We start from the raw sequence: 26069 nt of genomic DNA on the forward strand, positions 1-26069 counted from the left end.
GTTTCCAAAGGAAAATGTTTTGCATTTCATCGCGAGAAACCTAGTATCCTACACGCCTTGGCTGAAACATATTAAATATGACAGTGCCATGATGGATTGGAGGTAAAAAAAAACACCGAGATATTTGAACTCGGATACAGGTGACCTCTGTTGAGTGCTTATTTTGTACTTAAATTGATGAGGAGTACGTTTTCTTGTAAAAGACAGGTGAACAGTTTTCTGCAAATTTATACGCATGCCCCACTTTTTGCACCAATCCGTAACCCTGTTCAGATCCTCTTGCAAGGCAAAACAATCATTTCCATTATGAATGACTTTATATAACACGCAATCATCTGCAAATAAACATACAGCAGATTAAATATAAAGACATATGTCATTCATGTAGATTAAAAATAGCAGAGGGCCCAGGACATATCCCTGTGGTACTCCTGATGTTACCTCAATGTTATCTGAGTGTTGGCTGTTTAAAACTACCTTCTGGTGCCTTGAGCTTAATATTCCTTAATCCAGGCAATAACTCATGTGTTTAAAACCATGATAACTCCTCTACCAATAAATTGTGGGGAACGACATCAAAAGCTTTCTTAAAATCGAGAAAAACCGAATAAATAGAGCAGTCATTATCACTTGCTATATCATGTGTTAGTTCTGTTAGCTGGGTAACACAGGAAAAACCCGTACGCAATCCAAGTTGCCAAGGACTTAGCAGCGAATATCTGTTTAAGTGGTTTATAATGCTAGTAAAAAGGATATGTTCAAACACTTTGCAAACAATACATGTCAAAGAAATGGGTCGATAATTGAATACACTGTTACGGGGTCCCAACTTGTGCACAGGGTTTGCAGTTTTCCAATCATCAGGTAAGGCACTTTCTTGTAATGACTTATCAAAAATAGCGTGAAGATATTTCGAGACGGAGTGAGCGCATGATGACAGCAATGCAACAGGTAAGCCACCAGGTCCGCAAGCCTTGCCAACATCCAGCCACTTGAGTATCAGTTCTATTCCTCTCTGATCAATTATAATATCTTTCATGGGTTCACCACCCATTTTGCCAAAATTCGTATTAATTTGGCTGCTGTTTCCACGTGCAGAAAACACCGAAGCAAAGAATGAGTTGAAGCATTTTGCTTTGGCCAGATTTTCATGAACAATGGTGCCAGCATCGTTAAGGGGGGAATTGATAAGTCGTCCTTTCTATTCATTTTGATAAACTTCCAGAATACTTTAGGCTGGTTTTTAATACGCGAGGGGAAAGAGCCGAAAAATTTTTCCTTAGCCTCTTTCACTGCAATTTTCATTTCTTTTGTAAGTTGATGCAATTTATCTTTACTTGTGGCCAACCAGTTCATTTTGTAGGTAGCTTAAGCATACTGCCTTAGTTTGGTGATTTTGCGTACTTCCTTCGTATACCATGGCTTACTTTTGCCACGCCATGACGTCATCAACCACGATGGAATGTATCATTCCCACAATTAAAAGATATTGCTTTTAAATATGCGCCACAGTTCATGCACATCATTAGATTCTGACAAGGTTTCAAAAACATAGTAATATGTGTCTAGTGCTCGTAATATGTCAAGTGTACAGGCTTTTTTGTAAGCATATGTGCGTCGCTAGCCACAATGAACACATTTAGCATATCTGAGGTTCATGTTACAAACAACAGCGTTATGATCTATTCCAGGTACTATCATTGTAGAGTCTACTACCGTGGGAAGGTTAGTGAACAGCAAATCTAATATATTATTTCCTCGAGTTGGTTCTAGCACCAGTTGAGATAATGCAAAGGAGTGGCATATCTTTATCATTTCTTGATGCATTTCATAAGTTACCTGTAATGCTTGGTCAGGACCAATGAATTTCAGGTAAGTTAAAGTCACCACCTACATGTAAGATACCAGCATCTATTGTCTCCATGGTATCAGACAGGTCACTCAGCACTTTAACCAGGCTTCCAGGTGGGCAATAAAACAAACGCATTGCAAGAGATTTCCCATTCTGTAACCTAAGTTGAACCCATACTGACTCACTTTGGCCAACATCAACTTCAAGCTTCCGGAAGAGAACTGTTTCATGAATTAAAATAAAAATGCCTCCTCCACGACGACCGCGATCCTTCCCATAACAAACATAGCCCTCTGGAAATACTTCGTTATCACCTATATCGCCGTCCAGCCACGACTCAGTTCCAATTACTGCAGTTGGCTTCGAAATTTCCAGAAGACTGAAAAAGTCATCGTTTTGTTGAAAATACTTCTGCAGTTTACTACGAGTACTGTTGTCAAAGTGGAGTACTGTGCGCCGTGCCTGTCAAGCAGACTGGAAAACCTGTTTGAGTGACTCATATACATACTTCGTCTCGTTTAAGTATAGTGTGTCGTACTTTAGGTTTACCTTATCGCCTTCTGTTCAGTGCTCCTTCGCATACTCCCATAGCCGTTTCCTTTTTTTCCGCACACCTTCCGAAAAGTATTCCGATATGCTAATTTTTGTTTCTTTCAACTTTTTTGCATTTGCCAGTACAGCCTGCTTGTCTTTGAGCGTGGTAAATTTGACGATTATTGGTCGGTTTTTTTCCCGACTGGAACCAGGGTGTCTACCAACCGGGAAAACCGGGAATTCTCAGGGATTTCGCGTAGTCTGGAAAAAGTCACGGAAAACTCAGGGAATTTGGGCCTCTATCAGGGAAAATTAGCGGCAATTTTATTGAAAGGGTCGAAAGTCGCGGTAATGCTGGCTCGAGTAGCAGACAGGAATCGTAATGAATCGTCTTTGACGCCCTGTCGTTGGCAGGAGGAGTTGCCAGTGTACAGTCAACGAGCGACTTTCCGGATTCCCAATAATTTGGACGGCTTCGCGGCGCCACCTCGTACCCCATAGTGTCAACGTATCAGAACGTGTGAAATTTCCGACGCAAGAACTCTTTGCCGTCCGATTTTACGGACCTTTTGCCGCGACCGCAGGTCCGAAACGGCATTAATCAAAGGCACCACCGCTGCCGTCTTGATTACTTCGCCGCTTCGAACCGGCACTCTCGCACGCAGATCCGCTGGCACCCGTTGCCACCACTGCGGCAACGCTAGGCCTAGCTGCTTCGACGTTCGCTATGAAGCTTCTTGCCAGTGGGTGCCGAACTTTTTATTGAATGAATTCGCTGCTGTCAGCAATGGCACGGACTCCACCTTTGTGGTCCTCGCGATTGGCTTAGAAACCTGGAAAACACGGTGCGTTGCATAATGCCGGTTCGTGAAAGTCAGCTTTGCCTCTGTACAGAAATGTTACTCGGTAAAGCTTACGGAAAAGTATTGCAGTGAAGCATAACAAGCGTGGGAAGGGGCTATTGCCACGGAATACAGTATGTATATCTTAATTATGCACGCGGGTACCCGGCATTTCCTGTCACAGTACGAGCACAGGTATGCCTAATACGTGTACCGACAGGCCTTCAGAGCGTTTTCGAACGTGCCTGTGGCGGTTTGAGCCCCTAAGGGCAGTAAATGACACGCATTTATTTTTTTCAAACTGGCCGATTTTTCGGACGTTTTTTCGGCCCCTAGGGAGCTCGAAAAATCGGTCGTGGACTGTGCAACTGATCAAGATGCTTCAAATGGTCCTTGGGGCGAACGAGTGGCGGAAGGCGGACAAGAACAGAAGTGACCTACGCATTGAGGAATAAACGAGAAAGGAAGCTTGTTGCCGCCGTTTTGAAAGAGCTTGAGCTCAAAAAATAAAGTTTTGGCTGATGCCGAGATGCAGGTGTTCCTCATCCAAACCAAAATGCACTCTTTGAAGCAGTGCAACACAACACTCGGGCGTTGTGCGCGGGCTGAGAGTATGTCAGGACTGTTGAGGTTGACTTACGAGCTCTTGAGAGAGAATCTCAATTGTGACAGAGTTCAGGCCTCATCCCACTGAGGTTGCTATCAGTTGATAGAAATAGCTCATATTAGAAAATATTTGCCTTTGTATGCATCTCCTTTTTATTCTTATTTGATAATGTCCGACCCTATTTGCAATTGTTTTCGAAGACACTTTATTTGCTGTTCATTTTACTAACCCCTGCCTTCTATTCTCTTTTTGAATAACACCAACACTGCTCCTTAGTATTCAAATGGGACTAAGTTGCTTTCTTTTTCATGTGCTTACTAGAGAGTGACAGCATCAGGCGATATGGTTTCAGCCCGTGTTGATATAAAACATAGTTCTGCATCACTCAGGGAAATTTGCAATGGCACTCAGGGAAAACCTGGAAAACTCAGGGAATGTGGAAATGTCAACTTGGTAGACACCCTGGGAACCTTCCAAGGCGGTGCACTCTTTCAATGTTTACGTCACATTTCACTGTGGACCGACAGATTTCCAAAATGTGTTTTTCAGATACTTGATACTTTTCATGCTCGTTGTTATTTTAGACCCCATAAAAAAGCAGCTTGCTCCTTCTGCTCCATTTCTTGAGATCATCTACCTTGTTAACCAGGAATTCCAGCTTAACTTCTTGCGATTCACTAATTTTTTTGCACTCCCTGACAGTATTCTGCAGTTCCTTTAGCTTAGTAATTTGTTATTCAAGTTTGGTCATGCGCGCAGTAAGGTTGCACATTGCCTTTTTTTTTATCAGCTTGATACTGCTCAATGGGGTTTAGCTTACTCTTTATCTCTTTCTGTCCATTCAAAAGCTGGTTTCGTATGTCGTCTCCGGGAGTCGGGTTTCTTTCAATGTCACCGCACAATAGCAATAACTAAAGATAAAAGGAAAGAAACGGTGGCGCAGTTTGAACTGACAGTTGCAAAAAGTACAGGGGGTGAAACTGGCAGTGCAAGAACAGGATGAGTGCAACATATATCATCATAACTAACCTGCACGAAGAACAAGAAGTTTGTGAGCGACGCAGTCATGGCCACGCTGGTTTCCCGCCCCGAAGGCGAACTGAAGATCAGCTGCTTATATAGGCAGTAGTCGTCCTCGCTGTTAAACTGGTTAAACCATGGTTGGCAAACTGGCAGCGGGCAGCGACCAAAAGAGTCGACGGTGCAGAATTCCTCGCCGGTGAGCTCTCCGCTGCTCTCGTCAATCCCTTCACAGCACCAAGAACTGCACCACGAATCAATGTCCGATGACGCAGATTCCTTTACGCCGGCTAGTTGTGTCTCGATGGGGCATTGCCATGAAAATTGTCCGATAAGCACCTGCACGAAGAACAAGAAGTTTGTGAGTGACACAGTCATGACTGCGCTGGTTTCATGCCATGGCAAGTATCTAGTAACATATTATTGCATGTTACCTCTGGTCATAGTAAGCCAAGTCATCAGCTGTGCTAAGAACATTTCTAATACATAACACTATTATCCATCACTGTCATTATAGAGTTGCATGATCAATGAAAACTAACCATTTCATTCTCTGAATTTGGCTTTAAGTTTGTATGTAATTGACAGCTTGACAAAAATGTTACTGGGCAAATCACAGAATAAAAAAAATGAAAGTGGATATGTCAGCTTTTTCAGCCAGTCTTAAAAGACAAGGTGTCAACCAGGGGCGTTGTTCCTTCACAGAGCTCTTTTATCCCACTGGACCACAGATCTCCAGTGAATGTCCAAAGGACGTCCTACAAAGGAGATTTTGATGTCCGTCGGACATCCCTAGAAGTCCCGATGATGTACTACGGATGTCCATAGGATCGTCCGACGCAAGAGAATTGCACATCCCACGAACGTCCATCGTACATCAAAATCAAATTTTCGGACGTCCGCAGGACCTTTGAAGATAATCCCATTGGAGCACCAGCGTCCTACAGATGCCCAGCAGAGATCGAAAACGGGACATTCGGACGTCCCTGGGATTGACGTTCATAGAAACGTCCTCCGAACGTCATAATGGGATATTCGGACGTCCAAGAGATGTTTAAATATGGATTATTCTTATTGCATAACCCGGAGTACATCCCAAGGACATTTTTGCGAGGATGTAGGACGCTTCTGGGACATTTGGTTGGGGATTGAGGATATCCACAGGGCGTCCATATTGATTACAAATTACCATAATTGGGACTTTCCTCAGAATGGGCCCTACAGTGCAGCAAGCCTGCTGCAGTTTACATACCATTAACAAAGTAAGCTGGTTTTGTGATGACTTGTAGGCAATGATCAAAAGGAACTGCATGGCTCTTGAAGATCCATCCCAGTGGTGAATTTCAATTCAAGTTTATTTTGCATCTATACATGTACAGATGACAGGAGTACAGACAAAAAGCCAAATGAATTCGGCTTGACAAGGTCTGTACCCCCTAGAAATGGCACCGTGCAAAATAAAGAGAACACAAACGTAACATAATGGATAAACGAGGAAAAAAAAGATGAACATTAGTGAACATTGTATAACAGAAATGCATAAGGGTAAAAAAATGAACAATAGAATGCTGCAAGAAATTATATTACAGAAAGTGAATAGTATAAAATGATACAAATAATACAGCCTTGAAATTCACATCTATAAATAGTAAGTTATATGCAAGCAGAGAAAATTGGTTAAGCATTCATGGCGTCAGTGTATACCAGAGCAACACAAAAAATCCAGGAATCCAATAAGTCAACCAAATATTTTTGTCATGCAAAAGCTGAAGTACCAGGAGATAAGCCAGGAATGCAGCCCACCGCATCTCAAAGCATGTTAAATGAAGGCTGCAGTGCAACTAAGCATTGTGCACATGGTTCCCTGCTATGCTAAGCAAATACATTACATACAACTTGATAAAAATGCATGAATTCAAAACATATTGACATGCAACCTATACTTCTTTGTGCTAACAGGGACTTAGCTACAGAACTAAGTTCTGCAGGCTGCTGAATCATTTGACAATCTCATTAAAATTACAGCATTTATTTCAATAGAACAGTTGCAGGAAGATCACTCGTTGAACTCTAAAATGCACTAACAGTTTTTAGTAAAACCCATCAATGCAAATAAAACTCGATAATTTCATCATACAAGTTCAGCTATTAGGAGTTATTTATGCCGCACCATGGTTAGTAAACGTGCACATTATTCAAACTCTTTACAAATGCACTTTGGGTAGCAAAAAAATTTAAGAATTCGCAGTGGGGCCACTATGGAACTTATCACAAGTCTTGCTGTGGGCTCACTGTCGTGGTCGCAGGCACATCAATGAAAAATTTGCTGAAATGTTTAGATATGTTAGCCACTTTAAGTTGCCAGAGCCTTTCCCTAGGCCATATTCAGTAGTTACATACACAAACACGAGGTATGCTAAATTAAGATGTCACAACTACATTAGGCAATTAACAAAATTACTCGAGGCTAGTTCAGTGGTCATATATAGACAAACAGCTGCTGTATGATCATCCATTTACACTCTAAAAACAGTTGCACCCTTTGGGGTGTATATTTTCCACAGAACAATAATCGTCATCTGACTTGCCTGCATTTCCTTTCTTTAACGCTGCAAGCCCAGTACTTCCATGTCACGAACGGCATGCGCATTATCAGCATGACAGAGCATTCTCGACAGGAAAGTAATGAGCGCAGGGTTTTCAAGAAAGGAAAGGCAAGTAAGACAGATGACAATTATTGTTCTGTCGCAAATTTACACCCCAAAGGGTGCAACTGTTCTTAGAGTGTAGAGCAAATGCTCTGTGCATCCATAACAAGTTCTGGCAAAGGTGACCAGAGCAAACATCGACACTTTCGTGTGTAGTGACAAGACCATTTCAGTTGAGCTAATAATTCGCAGATGCACCTCGGCCAGTAAAAGAACTTCAAAAGCCCTATGCAAGGGTGGGGGTACAAAGGAAGTTAGTAGGAGGGCTACTGTGAGCTGGCTCACTTCAACGGTCGCGGGCCCATAAATACAATATTTACTGGAAAGTTCAGAGGTGTCTTAGCCATGACGGAAGCTACTCCACTTTCTGCAGGCCTCCTTCAGCGGTTGCACACAGTAGAAGTACTACATATTTTATAGACACACTGGGCATTAAAAAATTACTCAAGGATCACTTAAGCAGTTGCAAACACGAACATTACTGGAGAGTTCACAGATACAAAAGCAGTTACAAAACACTTGCTTCAACACAATACCAAACTGATGTCACAAGTGCTAGAGTTACAAGACACTTGCTGCACTTGAGTGGTCACAAACATAAATTCACCATAAGTGAATTTGTGTTAGTTTCTTCTGCTTCTGTTTACTTGCTTAGAGGCTTGAAGGTCTCTAAGCAAGTAAACAGAAGCTGAATGTGACCTCTCCGTGGCCACAGCCAAATATTGCTGAAACGTCACAGGTACCCTGGCGACTACACAATTAACTAAAAGCTTCCAGCATGATCGCTTCAGCATTATATGAGTTCACTCATATGAAAAGCTAATAGAGGATTTGTGTGGGCTTGCTTCAGCGGCCACACAAAAACACAATTTCATCCTAAAAATTCACGGGTGTCAAAGAGCCTCGATGGAAGTTACCAGAGGCAGAGCGTGGCTGTTCTTCCATGGCAGCAGATACAAATACTTGTGAAAAGATTGCAGGTATCTTGGCGACTAAACATTTTACTAAGGCTCACTCCAGGCTGGCTCAGCGGTCGAAGACAACTACATTGCAGTTCACGTGTACTAAGAAATTTAGTGGGGCATTTCTGTGGGCTTGCTTGAACAGTCCCAGAGACAAAAAGTAACCCAGAGTTCACAGGTATATCAGCCCATAAGGAAGTCGCCACACGCTGGGTGAAGTCTTTCGTCCATAGTTTCAGATGCAGAACAGAAGAGATCCGGGGTACGCTACACAATTTACTAGTAATCCTGAAGGATCGGTTCCAGTGGTCGCAAACAAGAAAATACATTGCTGAGACCAGAGGTACTAAGAAGGTTAGCAGATTTCCGTGGGCTTGTTTCTGTGCTGGTCATCAACGAAGAATTATGTCGACTCAAAGTGACACCAGGCTCATGGCAGGAACACAGCATGGCTGTAAAGTATGCAATAAAAACGTGTTAGAAATGTTTACGAAAATTGCTATTTAAAACCTGCACATTTAACAGGTTCTGACAGCAACTTTGCTTCTTTGTGGCTTAATACAAACTCGTTGAGCGAACAGTTATCAGAAAAGTAATGATTTCATCTCTGTACAAAGATAAAAGGAATTCTCCTAGTCACTACGTCAGCATAGCATAGTTTCGTGCGAAAAGCGAAGCAGCGATTGGAACAGCAAATTACCAAACGGCTATATTTAAGCAGCTGTACGTGTTATCGCCACTTTAAGTTACAGTAAACCTTCGCTTCCTTGTTAAATTAACAAACAGTGTCGTGCGCAAAGCCAAGCATGAACACATCTCCCTGACGGTAAACACGCTGTATGAACGCTGGTGTGAAGAGGGGGCGGTAGCAACACGCGATCGCTTCCTGCTGCTTCCAGCCACAATGCCTTTCCAGGGCCAAATTTACGCGAACTTCGACACTAAGCTGCGCGGGAACAGCGCCCATGAAGCCACTATTGGCGGCGAGGAGTTACGGAGTCGCCATCTATCGGAAGCGCCTCGCTGGCGTAGTATGAGGGATCACGTGGCGCGCTCCTCGTAGGTTTTGCTGTCAGCGCTCACTGAAAACACCACGCGCGAGCTATCCCGGACATTTCTGTAAGTACTTTCGAAACGAGAGAAGTTTCTTACTGTCTTAATAATAATCTTGGGCAAACTGAAAGCACACAATCGTTTACAGACGTTATCTCTTTACCGAATACGTACAGTGAACGCCACTGCGCGCGGTCGCCGCGATGGAGTCTCCCGAACCGGCTTCTTGCGTGAAAGTTAGGTAAACGCTGATAGCAAACTACGTGAAATACGTTCTTATAGTGTTTGTATAATTAAATGGAGCGTAATAGAATGAAGCCTCAATGCAGCGGTCGCACAGATTCGCAGCGACCGACTGCGCGTCTGCATGCTTGTCCGCCCACTGTTTCGGTTTCCCCGCGCGCGTGTTTTCGCACCGTGCCATGAGCTTTAGGCCGCAGAATATGAGCATTTGACAGTATCCAAGCAACCATTGTTGCTTGGGCGCTATCAGAGCTGTTCAAAAATAATTTCATTGTAGAGACTTCGACGCCTACAGTGACTGTGATGTGCCGTCGCGACGATTCAATCTTTTTTTTTCTTCTAAATTCTTTGAACTTTCAATATTATATCTCCAGTTGCGTCGCACTGTATGTTTATCGGTGTTCTCAGCGTGCAATTCCCCTCTGCTCCTTTTCTGTAATCCAGTGCATTAATTCATAACATAAACATGACCATATGCCATGCTTCTTTTAAATGTGCTTCTTACCGCTGCCTTTCCACTCCACTGAACTTGCCAGTATCTATAGCATCGACAAGTTCATAGACCAAACCATCATGACATTAGTCGAGTAGCGGACTGGGGCGAGCGTCTCAGTGCGCGTTTTCAGAACATTGCAGACCGGGCGCCGTAGCAGAAATCTTCCTTGCCTCTGTGCTTGCTGCATACCCGAGTTGTAGCCGATGACTATTTGCCGGTTTTATGTTTCGCGAGCCAAGCTTCACGCAGCTTCTTGTCCTGCGGCTACATGTGAATAAGGCTGACACCGGCTTCCGTTACGTGCGTCCGGCCCTGCGGCACCGAGCAGTAGCCTACCATGTTGCGCGCCTTCAAAGGCAGCCACTACCTATTGTAGTGTTTTCAAGCTTTGTAAAGGAGACGCTCGAAGCGGGAAAATTTCGCCACTAAATGAGGACCGCAGCGTACGAGGGAATTTAAACTCGTTTTCAGCTTGCTTCGGCGCGCCCGAAGCAGCCGACGCGGCCGCTATGTCCACGTGATCCCTCCTAGCACGTCACGCCGACGGTGGCGCCAGCTTTTCCAGTGGTGGAGCTCGAGGCCAATACCCATCGCGGCGCACGTCCGCGTCAGCGGAATTTCATCAGGAGTGTCCGTACAATTCCTATCGCAATAATAATACAAAAATTAGGCGATTGTCCACTATATAACTCCAGTAAATATACAATGACAACATGGGATGCAACAGGCTCGTAATCTTGTCCAGCGCGTCGCGCACACATGTCAGCACAAATGCTGGCCCAAATGATAGCAAATGCGAGAAAACTGAAGCAGCACGGTTGGTCAACCGCCCTGTGTGGGAGGTGCTGCCACTGAAATACAAATGCCTACAATATAGTTCCGTTATTTGGAACTTCCACGATAGTATTGGTCTTGCAAACGCGATTATGCGAATAAAACTCCGGTAGACAAAACTTAGGCGACACGGTAAATCACCTGACAGAGTGAGTGAACTCTTATTGTGTCCAGCAAAACGCGATAAAACGCGCACCCGACAGAAATTTAATTAACAGTCAAATTAAATTATGGGGTTTTTACGTGCCAAAATCACTTTCTGATTATGAGGCACGCCGTAGTGGAGGATTCCGGAAATTTCGACCACCTGAGGTTCTTAACATGCACCTAAATCCAAGTACACGGGTGTTTTCGCATATCGCCCTCATCAAAATGCGGGCCCCGCGGCCGGGACTCCATTACTAAAAATAGGACAACGTGCGAATTCGGAGCGATAGCCTAATAGGCGTAAACGATTCGATCGTTACAGACATCTGAGACGTAAGCTTGACCTCACCAGCATACTAGCATGCACCTGAGAACGTGTAAAAGATGTCGCCCAAAATTTCGCTATTCCCAGAAATGAACGTGTAGGGCATTGTATGACAGAAACGCGTGGGAAAATTCAGCAGCGCGGCAGGCCAACCATCACGTGCAACAAGTGCTGGGATCGCGGTAAAAATGCCCACAAATGTGTAGTTATTTCAACCGCATGCTATTTTACGATCGCTCTCGCAGTCGCAGTTACGCAAAGAAAACTCAAACGGCAGACGAAGCTCAATTGGCGACACGGTTAATCAGTGAGGGCGGTAGCGTGACGCAAATTTAGCAGTCAACGAAGATCGACAAACGTTCCCCATTATTAATACGAAACAATACGACCACGTGCGAACGAGCTATAGTAGAAGTAGCGTAAATGTGTCAATCGTTACAGGAAGCTGAGGCCTAAGCTTGATCTTATTACCCTCATAATAGCATGCATCCGACCACATGCAAATAGGCAGCAGCCTAACAAGCTGTCCCAAAGTTTCGTTATTTCGAAAAATGTGCATGTCACTGTTTGGCACATATATGTATGCTGTACGTAATGGTGACGTGGCCGGCCGCACTGCTGAACTTTATCACGCTTGTCTTTACGGTTGGTATACCAGCCGTAAAGACAAGCGTGGTAAAGTTCAGCAGTGCGGCCGGCCCAATTAGCCATCACGCGCAGCAAGTGCTCCGATCGTGACACAGATGCCTACATCTGTATTCCACGTCCCAAGTTCACGTACAAACGTGCACGGTTATTCCTTCTTCTAAGGTCAGCGACAAGTTGTCCCATCATATACTTCAAAACCACGATTTCCATTTATTGTATAGAATCCCACCCCTCTTTGTAACGCCCTGCGTGACATTAAGAGTATTGAAATAAGTAAATTCAGTTGATCCATCCTAATTACGCAGTTTTTACGATTGCTATCGCGATCGTTAAGCAAACAAAACAGCAATGGCAGACGAAGCTTAAGCAACACGGTTACTCACTACGAGCGTGTGATGGAGTCAACCCTCACTAAACACCGGCGACTTGAGGAGGTCGCGCGACCATTTGCGACTCGCAATCAAAAAGCGACCGAAGGCGACTGATGTTCACACCGGCAAGCCCGGCTGAGCGCGACCCGCAAGTCGCAATCCCGGAGATTATCGTTCTCAGCGAGAACTCTCGGAATCTACGCGGAATTTGAATGTGACGCCGGAGGAGGCCGGATGTAGACACACGAAGGATAACTTCCGGTGCGCCGCTGATTGGTTTATCAGTTTTGCGACCACGGTCGCGCGACTGAAAAATCGCGCAGAGAGCGACTCGCCCAAAATGGTCGCTTTTCGAGAAAGGCGACCGTTTGCGACCATTTGCGACTGGTCGCAAAGGGACCAACTTGGTCGCGCGACCTCCTCAAGTCGCCGGTGTGAATGTGCCCTTATAATAAAGAAATTGCGACCACGTGCGAACGAGCTCATCAGCGCGCACGTTTCGTCGTTACAAAGCTGAGACGTGAATTTGACCGTAACACCATACTAGCATGCATCCGTTCACGTGTAAATAAGCAGAAACCTAACAAGTGGCCCAGATGTCTCGTTATCGCGACAACGTGCACGACACTGTTAGCCAAAAAACAATACCAGCCGTAAATACACGAGCTGTTAAATTCAGCAGCGCGACCGGCCATCACGGGTTGCAAATTCTGAAATCGCGATACAAACAACAACAAAGTTCTATTATCCCGAACGAACGCAGTTTTACTATTACTTTGGAAATCCCTGTTACGCAAACAAAACGCCAACAGCACACGTACCGAAGTTTAAGCGACACGGTTATCACTACGAGCACGCGAAGGAATCAGTCAAGTAAGAGAAAGTTTCACTGTTACGTACTAAAACATACGACCTCTTGCGAACAAGCCATTAAGTCTAACAGTCTAACAAGTCGCCCTAAAGTTTAGTTATTCCAAGAAAAGTGCATGCACTGTTAGTAAGAATATAGCAGCCCTAAAGACAGGCGTATTAAAATTCAGCAGCGCTGCCGGCCATAACGTGCAGAAATGTGCCCCGACCGCGATACAAATGCGTACAAAATTTCAGCTATTTCAAGCTTACGCAGTTGTACGATTGATTGCTATCGCAATCACGGTTACGCAAAGAAAACGCAAACGAAGCTGAAGCAAGGCTATTCTGGACGGTGTGTGTCGGGAAGCTATTATAATTAATATTCATTTTCTTATTATTCGCCACTGCATGTTCAGTAAAAACAACGATAACTTTCGTGGGCTCATCCTGTGTGCTACAGGGGAGTTAACGGTTCTAAAGTTTCGAATTCAGAATTTTTTTTAGCGGATATCAGCGCTGCGCAGAAATATAGGACAGAGTAAGCTCAGAAGTTTGCGGAAAGGTAGTACGATGCGATCAAACGCAACAGAACGCATGGTCAACCGCCGATTGATGTTACCGTCGCTGCAAAAGATGGGGATGTACTACAATGCCCGTCCTTCGATTATGCGCAGACTTGCGGGGCTGCTAATAGAAAAACATTGATTTCATGAACTGTCACTTACCTCTTGATAGGCGTAAGACGTACAGGTGCCGCAGAAATGGAGCTCCAAAGCGCATGACAAAAACGTTCACCTGGAGCTGACCAAAGCTCACCCTGGAACTCATGAGCACATGGCACAACGATACAACCACCACGTTCAAAGAGAGCGCGCGAACTGAGCGTGTGAGAGCGCGGAGCACACCAACCCAGCAACCTTTGCAAGCCTTCAGGCATTCCGAGCTTGCAAAGAAGGGCGAAGAGATCCAATAAGATCACGTCGTTAAGTCATGTGACCGACTACGCGCAAATCAGCGCAAAGCGTGCGTGTGCGTGCAACAGACAGTGGTGATTCGACTGGGTAAAGACAGTCACTGCTCTGTACAACGGCAGGGGTTGCAGGCGTTGCTGAGCTTGCCGTACTCCTCTTTCTCGAATTGTTCGGAGAGCGTGGGAGCAATAGGACACGATTGATTCGGTTACGCGGGTTAGCTTTGCGGTAGGTGGTAATGCGCAGATGTTCCGGCGTTCTACTTGCCGCTTTGTGACGTTTCCTCCCGATATGCTTGTGCAGTTTCGGTCGTTCATTTCAACTTCTCCATTTATCGTCTGCATTGGAAGTTTGATTATGAGTGCAGCAACTTCATATTGCTGGCTGACATGTCTTTTCGGAAGAGCGTGCGCTGAAGGCAGCCGTGGTAGAGATTTATATGCCGCGATATGATCACATAGTACGTGTTGGACTGTGTGTTGGTCCCACATAAGGCCGGTACGGGACATCCCGTTGAACACATCCTTCGGACATCCATAGGATTAAAGTTTTGGGATTTTGTTTAGATCCCAGAAGTTAATCGTGTGGATGTCTGAAGGATGTCTTAAATAGGACATCCCGAAATTATTGTCCACATGTTATCCACTGGACATCCTGACCGGGATTTGGACGTTCGGATCTTATCGGGATGTCCAGAGGATATTCGTGGTCCAATGGGATGAGATTGAGTGAGCCAAGCACAGCCAGTTTAGACATGCAACCAGAACCACAACCATTCTGCATGTTTCAGCGAGTGCCACTAGCTCAGTAAGTGCAATTGTACCACGGCGGGCTGTTGTCGGAGCAGACAGTCCTGGAACATCAACAGTCATCACACCACAAGTCAGTCAAGAAACTCGTGAAGTTTTTATATTCGAATGGCCTATTGGAGAAACTAGTTCTCACAGGTGTTTTCCACCTCTGTTTTTTACCAGCGGAGCTGTTTAAGCTTTTAGTTCCGCTGTGGAGCGTTACCAGAAAACTCAGCCCAGCTGTGCACCGCGTTGCCTAGCAACCGTCTGCGAGAGCACCGAGCCACGTAACCACCTCGCACTCCATACGCATAGGGTGGAGCCATGACGTCACAGGCGAGTAAAAACTCGGAACAGTCGGTGCGGCAACACGTACACCTCTCGCCACCTCTACTCCGTGCATACGTGCTGCTGCCATGGGAAAACCGAAGAAAGTCCAGATGCCTGAAAAAGAAGCGGCTTACCAGGAAGAGTGCCATACTGCCAAGCAAGAAGTGATGCATCACCACCAATTCAGCGAACGCGAGAGTCGGCGCCTGAACGCTCGACGTTGCTGAGAAAGCGATCCTGGCCTGCGACTGCTCGAAACTTCCAGCATCAAGCCCACCGAGACAACAACTTAGCAAAACCTAGCATAACCTTGCAAAACATAGAAACAACTCAGCCAAGCCTACCATAACTTCGCAAAACTTGTAGAAACGACTTAGCCAAGCCTACCAACAACTTAGCAAAAGCAGCATAACCTCGCAAAACCTACAAACAGCTTAGGCAAGCCACGTAAAAGCTAGGGGATCACAAGCTCTGCTGTTGACTCCAGCTTTGCACCACTAGTGCAAGCTGCAAACATTCTTTTTTCACCTTTGCTTTATCTCTTCACTATTCTTTCCATCTGTCTTTTCCCTTTGCCCTTCCCCCAGGGCAGGGTAGCCAACCAGAACCTCTTCCAATTAACCTTCCTACCATTCCCACCCCATTTCACTCTCTTTCACTGCTAACAGCACTCAATATATGGGCATATTTTTTTCTTTTTTTGTTGTTGCTCCCCGTCACTTTTGATACATCATTTTACATTTTAACCATCAGTTAGCTTTATATTTGTATCGCGATCATCATCATCAGCCTGGCTACACCTACTCACGACCGGCTTTATTACTTAAAGCCGGTCGTGCACCTACTGCAGGGCAAAGGCCTCTCCCACACTTCCCGAACTACCCCGGTCATGTGCTAATTGTGGCCATGTTGTCCCTGCAAACTTCTTAAGCTCATCCGTCCACCTAACTTTCTGCCGCCCCCTGCTACTCTTCCATTCTCTCAGAATCCAGTCCGTAACCCTTAATGACCACCGGTTATCTTCCCTCCTCATTACATGCCCTGCCCATGCCCATTTCTTCGGAGCGAGGTAGCGTCAGGCAGAAGGTTTCCTGAGGGCAGGAGATTGCTAGGGTCGGTTATCTCGTAGACCGGAGTCGCTAAATGTTAAGAACCGAGAGGTTGCAGCGTAGCACCAGGACCAGAGGACCAGCGTAGCAGGCTCTTAGAAAGGACTAGGGTGTGCCTTGCTCGCACCTTGAGCACACGGCACGCAACTTTATTTTCGTCATCTTTTTGCATTGCCGACCGAGAGCGCTGACCTTTAGTGTCCATGTGTAGTGGTGTTGCTGTCTGCTACAACGTCACTATGACGTGACACACAAGAAGGTGGTATGATATTTAACCAGCTAATGAATAGAAAACAGTTACCGCTGAAATCTGTTCATGCGTTGCATTCGCCTAAAGTTAACCTAAAGAACACCAATGCCGAGGTGTGAGTGCCACTAAGTCAAAGATTAGGGTCGCCTACCAATTATTTTTCCTATAAAAATTACGTGGCACTCTGCCTGCGCTGAGAGAAAACGGCGAGATTCCATTTATCGAGCCACGCACATGCGCACGGTCTGAAAAGACAAGACAAAGAGTGAGAGCGCAATGCCTGCGGGAGAAGTCGTGGGCGCATGCCCAAATTAAGTGATATGCGCAGTTTTTCCGCCGCCCGCCCCGACAAGCCTGTAGCGAATGCTATGACAGGAAGCGTTCTGGAGTGTGTGCTCTTGGGCAAAAAAGTAAGCAGCTGAGTGGTGGGTGGCAGGAGATTTCTATTGCACAACTTCGTTGGAGGGGTGGGCTAGGATTGTGTCGTCTATGTCTGCCAAGCGGCTACAATTTGATTAATACACACTTTCAGTTTGATAGTTTTGAGAGTTACGCTTACTAAAAAAAATCTTGGTGCTAGGAAAGGAATAAGCAATACTTTGCATTTGTGGTACAACACACATACTCGCCGAACTGGGCATTGTTGTTGCTTGCCTTGAGGACATCGTTGCCGGTGAGGGTGGCGTTATCTGACAACCATGCTGTGTCATTTTGATTTTTGCATAGATTAGCGCAGGTATTGTATTACTTTTTTTAATGTTGATCTTCCTCTCCAACAGGACCTGGATCTCATAACTAATTGGTGCTTAAGCTAAATTTGTCTCTTAATACCGATAAATGTAAACTAATGACCTTCACCCGCAAGAAATCAGCTTCAGCATCTAACTACAGTGTTAATAGCTGCCACGTAGCATGCACAACGTCTTACAAGTACCTTCGTGTGCATCTTTCAACCAAACTTTCTGGGACAACTCACATAGACAAAATCACAGTACAGGCATTACGCACCCTTGGCTACCTGAAATGAAACCTTCAGGATGCTCCTACTTCGACCAACTCACTAGCATATCTAACATTCATCCATCCTCAACTTGAATACGCCTCATCAATTTGGTCACCTCATCAAACCTATCTACTCAACGCTCTTTAACGTGTACAAAATCGTGCCACGCATTTTATTACCAAAGACTACAGCTGTCATTCCAGTTTTATGAATATTAAATCTTCTCTGTCCTTATCCTTCTTAGAACCACGCAGAAAGATTGCTCTAATCTGCTTATTTCATAAAATAAAAAACCGTCAGCACCAAACTGCCCTCCCTCTCTCCCAACCATTACGAATGTCTCGCCGTTTGCGCAGCCTCTCCTTCAAACGTATCTTTGGGCATGCAAACGCCTTCAATTCATCAGCATTACCACTAGAAAATGAACTACAGAATAGTCTCCCTGATAATATCGTCCACATTCATGACCCTGTTAAGTTTCGTCATAAAGTAACCGCTATTTTTTGTGGCCAGTTGCTTTCATTAATTTTTTATTAATTACGTACACGCGTCTCTCTAACTTCTGTATTTGGCAATATTAAGAGATGTACCCTTACATTACTTTTGTAAAAGTTGACAGTGTTAAATGATGTACCCCTACATTGTATATGTCACCATTCATTCCGATAGTGTATTTTGCGTTCCACTAACTGTTATGTAACGTCTCCTCATTTTATGTACCTTAGTATACGTCTCATATACTAGTTATCTCTTTGTAATGCTTCCACTTATGAATATATATATTGTCGCATAGTGGTGACAGTGAAGAAGGCTGCAAAACTGGAATGATAAAACTAGCGTTTCATTTGGCAAACCTGTGCCATCAAAAGCAAGTTACACTCAAAAGAACAACAATAGTGATGAGCACAGTCGGCAATCGGCAAAAATCTGATCAGCGAGTAAAGCGCGTCGCCTTTTATACATCAGTCATCGAAGGTTCCAGAGTAATCGCTGGTGCCCGTGTGTCGTCCAGAAAGTTCTACACCATTCGCCTCATGCATGTATGAAATCAGATTACACAAGGTTCAGTGACAACAGACAGTGGATGGAACCATCGATAACACTCGAGAATCTTTTATTTGTTAGAATTACAAAAGAATGTAACATTTGTTCGGCGGTGATACGCAGTCACCGATAAAGATAAACTAGTACACGTGTCAATGTCCCCCTCTCAAAAAGCATTGTCTCAATGCTACAAACAGGAGAGCAAAACACAAAAGGACACTTATTAAACAAAAGTAACAAAAAACAATGAAACAAAGTCCAAAGTACCACCATCTAAAGAAAGTCCAAAGTTCAGCTATGCATTCCTTTTTGGTCGTAAAACAATTGCCTTCCGCTTTTGACAGTGGCCGGCTAGCGCAAGCTATCAAGAGTGGTGCACGAAAGCTATCACCCTTTCAAGTCCGTCTTTCCCCTGGACTAGGACTGCACCGAGGCCTAGGCTACAGGCGTCAGTGTGGATTTCTGTAGTGGCATCCTCGTCGAAGTGCGCAAGTACCGGTGGCGACTGCATGCGTGGTTTGAGTTCTTGAAATGCGTTGGCCTGCCGCATTTCCCACTTGAACTCGATATCAGAAGTGTCAACAGCTCAGCAATACGTGAAAATTCCTTGAGAACGTTTCTGTAGTAGGCACTCATGCCAAGGAATCTATGCACTGCTTTCTTGTCGATGGGCTGCGGAAACTTTTCGATGGCAGCTGTTTTCTGCTGGTTGTCTCCATATTTGCTGATAACGTGGCCTAGGAACAGAAGCGCATCGTAAGCGAAGCGGCACTTTTCTGGCATCCTAGTCAGCCCTGGAGCCCTATAACGTAAAGCTATTCCAATATGTTTTTATTCCAATCTCCTGACATCAAATTTGCATAACTGCCGACGCCAGCATTGGGCAGTCACCCGCAGGGTTGTCTCAACAGACCAATCAGTCGATCACTTCGTTCATAGGAGGTCACTTTTGTGTGCTTGAAAAATGAATAACATTGCCTACACTGAGCGGCTTCTCTTATCTAATTGGCTCACGAGAGACACGGAGCACGCTCGAGAGGGATTCGATGGGGCCGAGCCACTGCACTGAAAATTGATAACCGGATGAAGAGGGTGGTGCCAGTGTTTGTGATTGGTCTACTTTCCCTTACTTAGCTTATGGTGGCTCGTCAACAATCGCGGCAGCATGCAACGGAAGCGTAAGAATGGCACTAAAACGGATCCTCAGCAAAGAAGAGTTGGCAGAATGAGGTCGTAAACGTGCCGAAAGTGCTCGAAAACGTTACATGGCCACGCAAAAAGTTTTATTTTACGCAAATAAACCCATGCTCTCCGGCAGGTGGGAGCAGCCAGTGCCTGAGCGATCAGCGGCAGCCATCTTTTATTCCTTTCGAAACGGGGCAGCCTGTGACTCTTCAGAAGAAAGCTCAAAGTAAAATATTCTTGCGCGCACAATTGACAAGGACACAGTGAAGGGGACACACGAGCGCTTACTCACAACTATTTTATTTTCGGAAAGATACAGAACATATATACCTTAGCTATCAGCGCTGAGCATGTGCAACAAGAGTGGTGAGTAAAACATAAACAGATTAAACACAGATTAAGAAGGTTCAACCAGTACTTAAGAAAGCGAATTCATTTTCAGTGATTACAACCGATGGTTGGCTTATGCATCTTTCAGCGCACTTTTTGATATGAAATGCTTCTGCGATTTCACGTGTTAGTTTATTATTATCTGAAAACAAAATGTCAGTGTTAAAAAATATCGGATCACAATGACATAGAATGCAGTGGTTCGACAAGTGCGAATGATTTTCTTTACCAAGAGAACGCTCATGTTCTTTTAGACGGGTGTTTATGCACCGACCGGTTTGTCCTATGTACATGTTGCCACAGGTCAATGGAAGCCGGTACACAACACCTATTCTGCATTTTGTGAATTTTTGATCGTCTTTTATACCGCAGCTGCATTTTTTTACCTTATTGTCTAATTTTTTGGAAGTAGCCTGGCACAGTTTTGGCACCTTGTTTAGGAGCGCTGAAAACTACTTCAACGCCATACCGGCTGGCACATTCTTTAGCCCATGGGAAAAATAATGTACGTAAGGTACAACTGCAAGGCGTTTTTTGTTCGTGCTAAGCCTGTTCCTTGAATCTGTATGTTGTACACCCTTTACTATTCTTATTACCTTTTCGGCCGCTCTGACTATAATGTGTTTCGGGAATCCCACCGAGGCTAGTCTTGTAACCTGATTAGCAAAGCTTTCGTTTAGTCGGTGGCAGCAAGATTTTACTAACGCTGCCCGAAGGCAAGACACAGCAATTCCGCTTTTTACAACCTTCGAATGTCCTGATTTAAAGTGTAATATGGGCTTTTTTGATCTAGGGCTGTACATCCAGCATGTGTGATCGGGTAGCAATCGCAGCGAAAGATCTAGAAATTGTAGTTCATTTTCTTTAGCAATCACGTGGGTAAACTTAAGGCCTAGGCCACATTCGTGGAACACTTTCAGTACATTAACCACATTACATCCATGTTCATTCCCATCAAAAATAACCAAAAAATCATCAACAAATCGGAAAATTTTTGCCAAGCTTCCTAAAGCACTGTGAATACTTTTGTCAAAATGAGCTAGAAAAATGTCGCTTAGTATTGGCGCTACCTTGGAGCCTATACATATACCTGATTTTTGCACATACATTGCTTCATTCCAACCGACAAACGTAGAACTAAGATAAAAGAGTAGTATTTCCATAAAGCTTTCCACGGGTGTTCCGCTGTCATTTCTAAATTTTACTTCATCATTATCTTCACAAATACACATTTTAACATTTTTTTAACAGCTCTGTGTGGGGAATCGAGTAAAACAAATCTTGTTCGAGTAAAACAAATCTTGTACGTCGACACTGAAGGCGCCGCATCCCTTTGTTTTGTTTTCCCTCAAATATTGTACAACAGCCTCAGAATTACAGATTGCTAACGGATCTGGGATTCTTAACGAGGAAAGCTGTTTCTGGATATACGATGCTACCTGCTGCTGCCAGGTGCTTCTTTCAGTGACAATGGCTCTGAACGGCTCTCCAGTTTTGTGCGTTTTACATGAGAAAAACACTTCAAGATGCAGGCCCTTTGCTTTTTTCACTGAGGCACATAAGTTTTCTAAATTAAGGGAACGCAGTAATTCAATAGCACGCTGTTTTTGTTTGGCAGGCTTAACATCAGTTCTCTTGAAATTTTTATCTATAGCTTCACAAGCTTTTTCACAAAACATGCCATCAGGTAGCACAACAAAACATCCCTCTTTATCGGCGGTAAGAACACGTAACCCTCTGGAAGCCAAGTCTCCTGCCACTAGGTTGAGCCGGTTGGGACTCACACATGCAGATTTTGCCTTCGCGATAGCGTCTACACATTCAGAAACACACCTTGCACGTTCTTCCTCAGGAACCAGTCGGGAAACGGCTCTCGTTGCTGCCAGCTTCGCAGGTGGACACAGTGTCGGTTCCAGCGCGAACTTTGGCCCAAGCTGGAGAAGCTTGTTGTCCTATTCTGGAATAAAATATTCCCCGAGCCGTACCACTCTTCCTTCTGTAGGAGGTGCCTTCTTGACAGTGGGCAAGAGCGGTCTCACCGTGTTCCAGAGGAACTACGTTGTCCTATCCGCTGTTTTGCACCAGTCCAGGAAGAGTCGTCTGCTGGTATCCCCACACTGTGTCTGGCACGCTACACGCAAGCAGTCTTTATGGTGTCGCACTTGCCTCCACGATTCAGACGCAACTATTCGGCATATTCTTCTGGTGTGTCCTATCGACGGTTTCATGAAGCCACATAATCTTTGGACGTCAGGCGGACACGTAGAATGTCTTACATGCCAAGATGCCACTCTTGCTCGGCACACACATAGCGCAATTAGTGAAGCTAAGACAGCTGGGTTAGCGGGAGGAAGAATATGACACGGAAAAGAGCCCTCGGTACTAGAAATAAACTGTAGCAGAACTGATAGTTGGGCGAGTTGGTACGAATTCATAGTAAACGAATTCATAGTTGGTACGAATTCATAGTGCCAGACACAGTGTGGGGATACCAGCAGACGACTCTTCCTGGACTGGTGCAAAACAGCGGATAGGACAACGGAGTTTCTTTGCAACACGGTGAGACCGCTCTTGCCCATTGTCAAGAAGGCACCTCCTACAGAAGGAAGAGTGGTACGGCTCGGGCAATATTTTATTCCAGAAAAGGACAACAAGCTTCTCCAGCTTGGGCCAAAGTTCGCGCTGGAACCGACACTGTGTCCACCTGCGAAGCTGGCAGCAACGAGAGCCGTTTCCCGACTGGTTCCTGAGGAAGAACGTGCAAGGTGTGTTTCTGAATGTGTAGACGCTATCGCGAAGGCAAAATCTGCATGTGTATGTCCCAACCAGCTCAACCTAGTGGCAGGAGACTTGGCTTCCAGAGGGTTACGTGTTCTTACCGCCGATAAAGAAGGATGTTTTGGTGTGCTACCTGATGGCATGTTTCGTGAAAAAGCTTGTGAAGCTATAGATAAAAATTTCAAGAGAACTGATGTTAAGCCTACCAAACAAAAACAGCGTGCTATTGAATTACTGCGTTCCCTTAATTTAGAAAACTTATGTGCCTCAGTGAAAAAAGCAAAGGGCCTGCATCTTGAAGTGTTTTTCTCATGTAAAACGCACAAAACTGGAGAGCCGTTCAGAGCCATTGTCACTGAAAGAAGCACCTGGCAGCAGCAGGTAGCATCGTATATCCAGAAACAGCTTTCCTCGTTAAGAATCCCAGATCCGTTAGCAATCTGTAATTCTGAGGCTGTTGTACAATATTTGAGGGAAAACAAAACAAAGGGATGCGGCGCCTTCAGTGTCGACGTACAAGATTTGTTTTACTCGATTCCCCACACAGAGCTGTTAAAAAATGTTAAAATGTGTATTTGTGAAGATAATGATGAAGTAAAATTTAGAAATGACAGCGGAACACCCGTGGAAAGCTTTATGGAAATACTACTCTTTTATCTTAGTTCTACGTTTGTCGGTTGGAATGAAGCAATGTATGTGCAAAAATCAGGTATATGTATAGGCTCCAAGGTAGCGCCAATACTAAGCGACATTTTTCTAGCTCATTTTGACAAAAGTATTCACAGTGCTTTAGGAAGCTTGGCAAAAATTTTCCGATTTGTTGATGATTTTTTGGTTATTTTTGATGGGAATGAACATGGATGTAATGTGGTTAATGTACTGAAAGTGTTCCACGAATGTGGCCTAGGCCTTAAGTTTACCCACGTGATTGCTAAAGAAAATGAACTACAATTTCTAGATCTTTCTCTGCGACTGCTATCCGATCACACATGCTGGATGTACAGCCCTAGATCAAAAAAGCCCATATTACACTTCAAATCAGGACATTCGAAGATTGTAAAAAGCGGAATTGCAGTGTCTTGCCTTCGGGCAGCGTTAGTAAAATCTTGTTGCCACCGACTAAAAGAAAGCTTTGCTAATCAGGTTACAAGGCTAGCCTCGGTGGGATTCCCGTAACACATTATAGTCAGAGCGGCCGAAAAGGTAATAAGAATAGTAAAGGGTGTACAACATACAGATTCAAGGAACAGGCTTAGCACGAACAAAAAACGCGTTGCATTTGTACCTTACGTACATTATTTTTCCATGGTAGAGTGTATAAGCGCGACTGGACGCGGCCGAAGAAAGAAACAGATACACAGACACAGCGCTTCACTTTCAACTATATATTTTATTTTCGCACGCATCGATAAATATATACCGTGCGAGCGGAAACAAACGTGACAGCAAAAAAAGGAACATTGAGTGGTACATTTCGTTGAACCGGACACGTGTGCAAGGCAAGGGAAAAAAAGAGAAAAAATATCTACTACAATTGTCACGAAGACAAACCAAGGAATCGTATTTCCTTTTCCGAAAGTGATACCGAAGGCTTGCTTACGCACTTTTGCTGTAATTTTGCTATCTCGTATGCCTCTACAATCTCCCTCGTCATCCTGCTATGAGCCTTATACAGAACGGAAGGGCTCTCAAACATGGGCTTGCAGGAACAATCTCGGCAGTGAATGCCCAAGTGACCCGAGATTACCTTATTGACATTGTATTGATGCTCCCTTAATCTCTCGTTGATGCATCTGCCGGTTTGACCAATATACGTATTTCCGCATGAAAGTGGGATGGCATAGACAACGTTATGAGTACAGGTTACAAATTGTTGGCGATGTTGGGTAGAACATGAGGGCCTTTTGTTATTTTCTGTGTTAACCTGTTTGCATAGCTTCTGTAGACGCTCAGGGGCAGAGAAAACTACGTCTACTCCCGATTTCGCCGCTATTCTTCTGAGATTATGAGAAATGCAATGAATGTATGGCACCACAGCAACTTTCTTTGCTCTAGCATTGGTACTACTTACATTCGACGCGTTTTTGCACTTTTTGCTTAAGCCCTCCGCGACAGAAGTTAGCATGCGCATCGGGTAACCAGAATCTGCCAGGCGCTTAGCCTGCTCTTTGAGACTGGCTTCCATTTTGTGGTCACATGACTTCGTCAAGGAATTGTTGAAACACGATGTCACTACTGCGCGTTTTACAAGTTTTGAATGAGCAGAATGAAATGGTAGGACTGGCTCATTGCCTCTCGGCTGATAACTCCAGCATGTCATTTGTGGATAAAAGTACAAACCCAAGTCTAAAAACCTTATGAAATTGCCTATGGGGACTTCATGTGTCAAAGACAAAGGGGACAACACTTTAGTGAATGAGGTTACGGTTTTTGAAACCAGCGAGTCAAAATTGTGTGATTTGTTATTTAGAATGATTAGAAAATCGTCAACGAATCTGAACACTTTCGCGACATCGGTGTCATTTTTTAGACGTTCATCAAGAACCTGGTCACAGTTAGCTAGAAACAAGTCACTTAAGCAGGGAGCAATACATGACCCAATGCATATGCCATCTTTTTGTTTGACGACATTTCCTTCCCAAGTCGCGTAAGTCGAGTTAACATAAAAACGAAGAAGTTCTAAAAATCTGTCGCTAGTTAAACCACAAGCGTTCTGAAAACGAA

General features: G+C 44.5%; 1 long non-coding RNA gene across 1 annotated transcript in view; it reads right to left on the bottom strand.

Annotated features, from left to right (window-relative positions):
• Positions 1 to 26069, bottom strand: part of LOC135904932 (uncharacterized) — a 240890-nt gene that overhangs the window by 139970 nt on the left and 74851 nt on the right. Inside the window, exon 2 of the long non-coding RNA XR_011513814.1 lies at positions 4865 to 5194. This is a non-coding gene — a long non-coding RNA (uncharacterized lncRNA). The remainder of the gene's footprint in view (positions 1 to 4864; positions 5195 to 26069) is intronic.

Source organism: Dermacentor albipictus, chromosome 4 (assembly GCF_038994185.2).
Source record: "Dermacentor albipictus isolate Rhodes 1998 colony chromosome 4, USDA_Dalb.pri_finalv2, whole genome shotgun sequence".
Lineage (NCBI taxonomy): Eukaryota > Metazoa > Arthropoda > Arachnida > Ixodida > Ixodidae > Dermacentor > Dermacentor albipictus.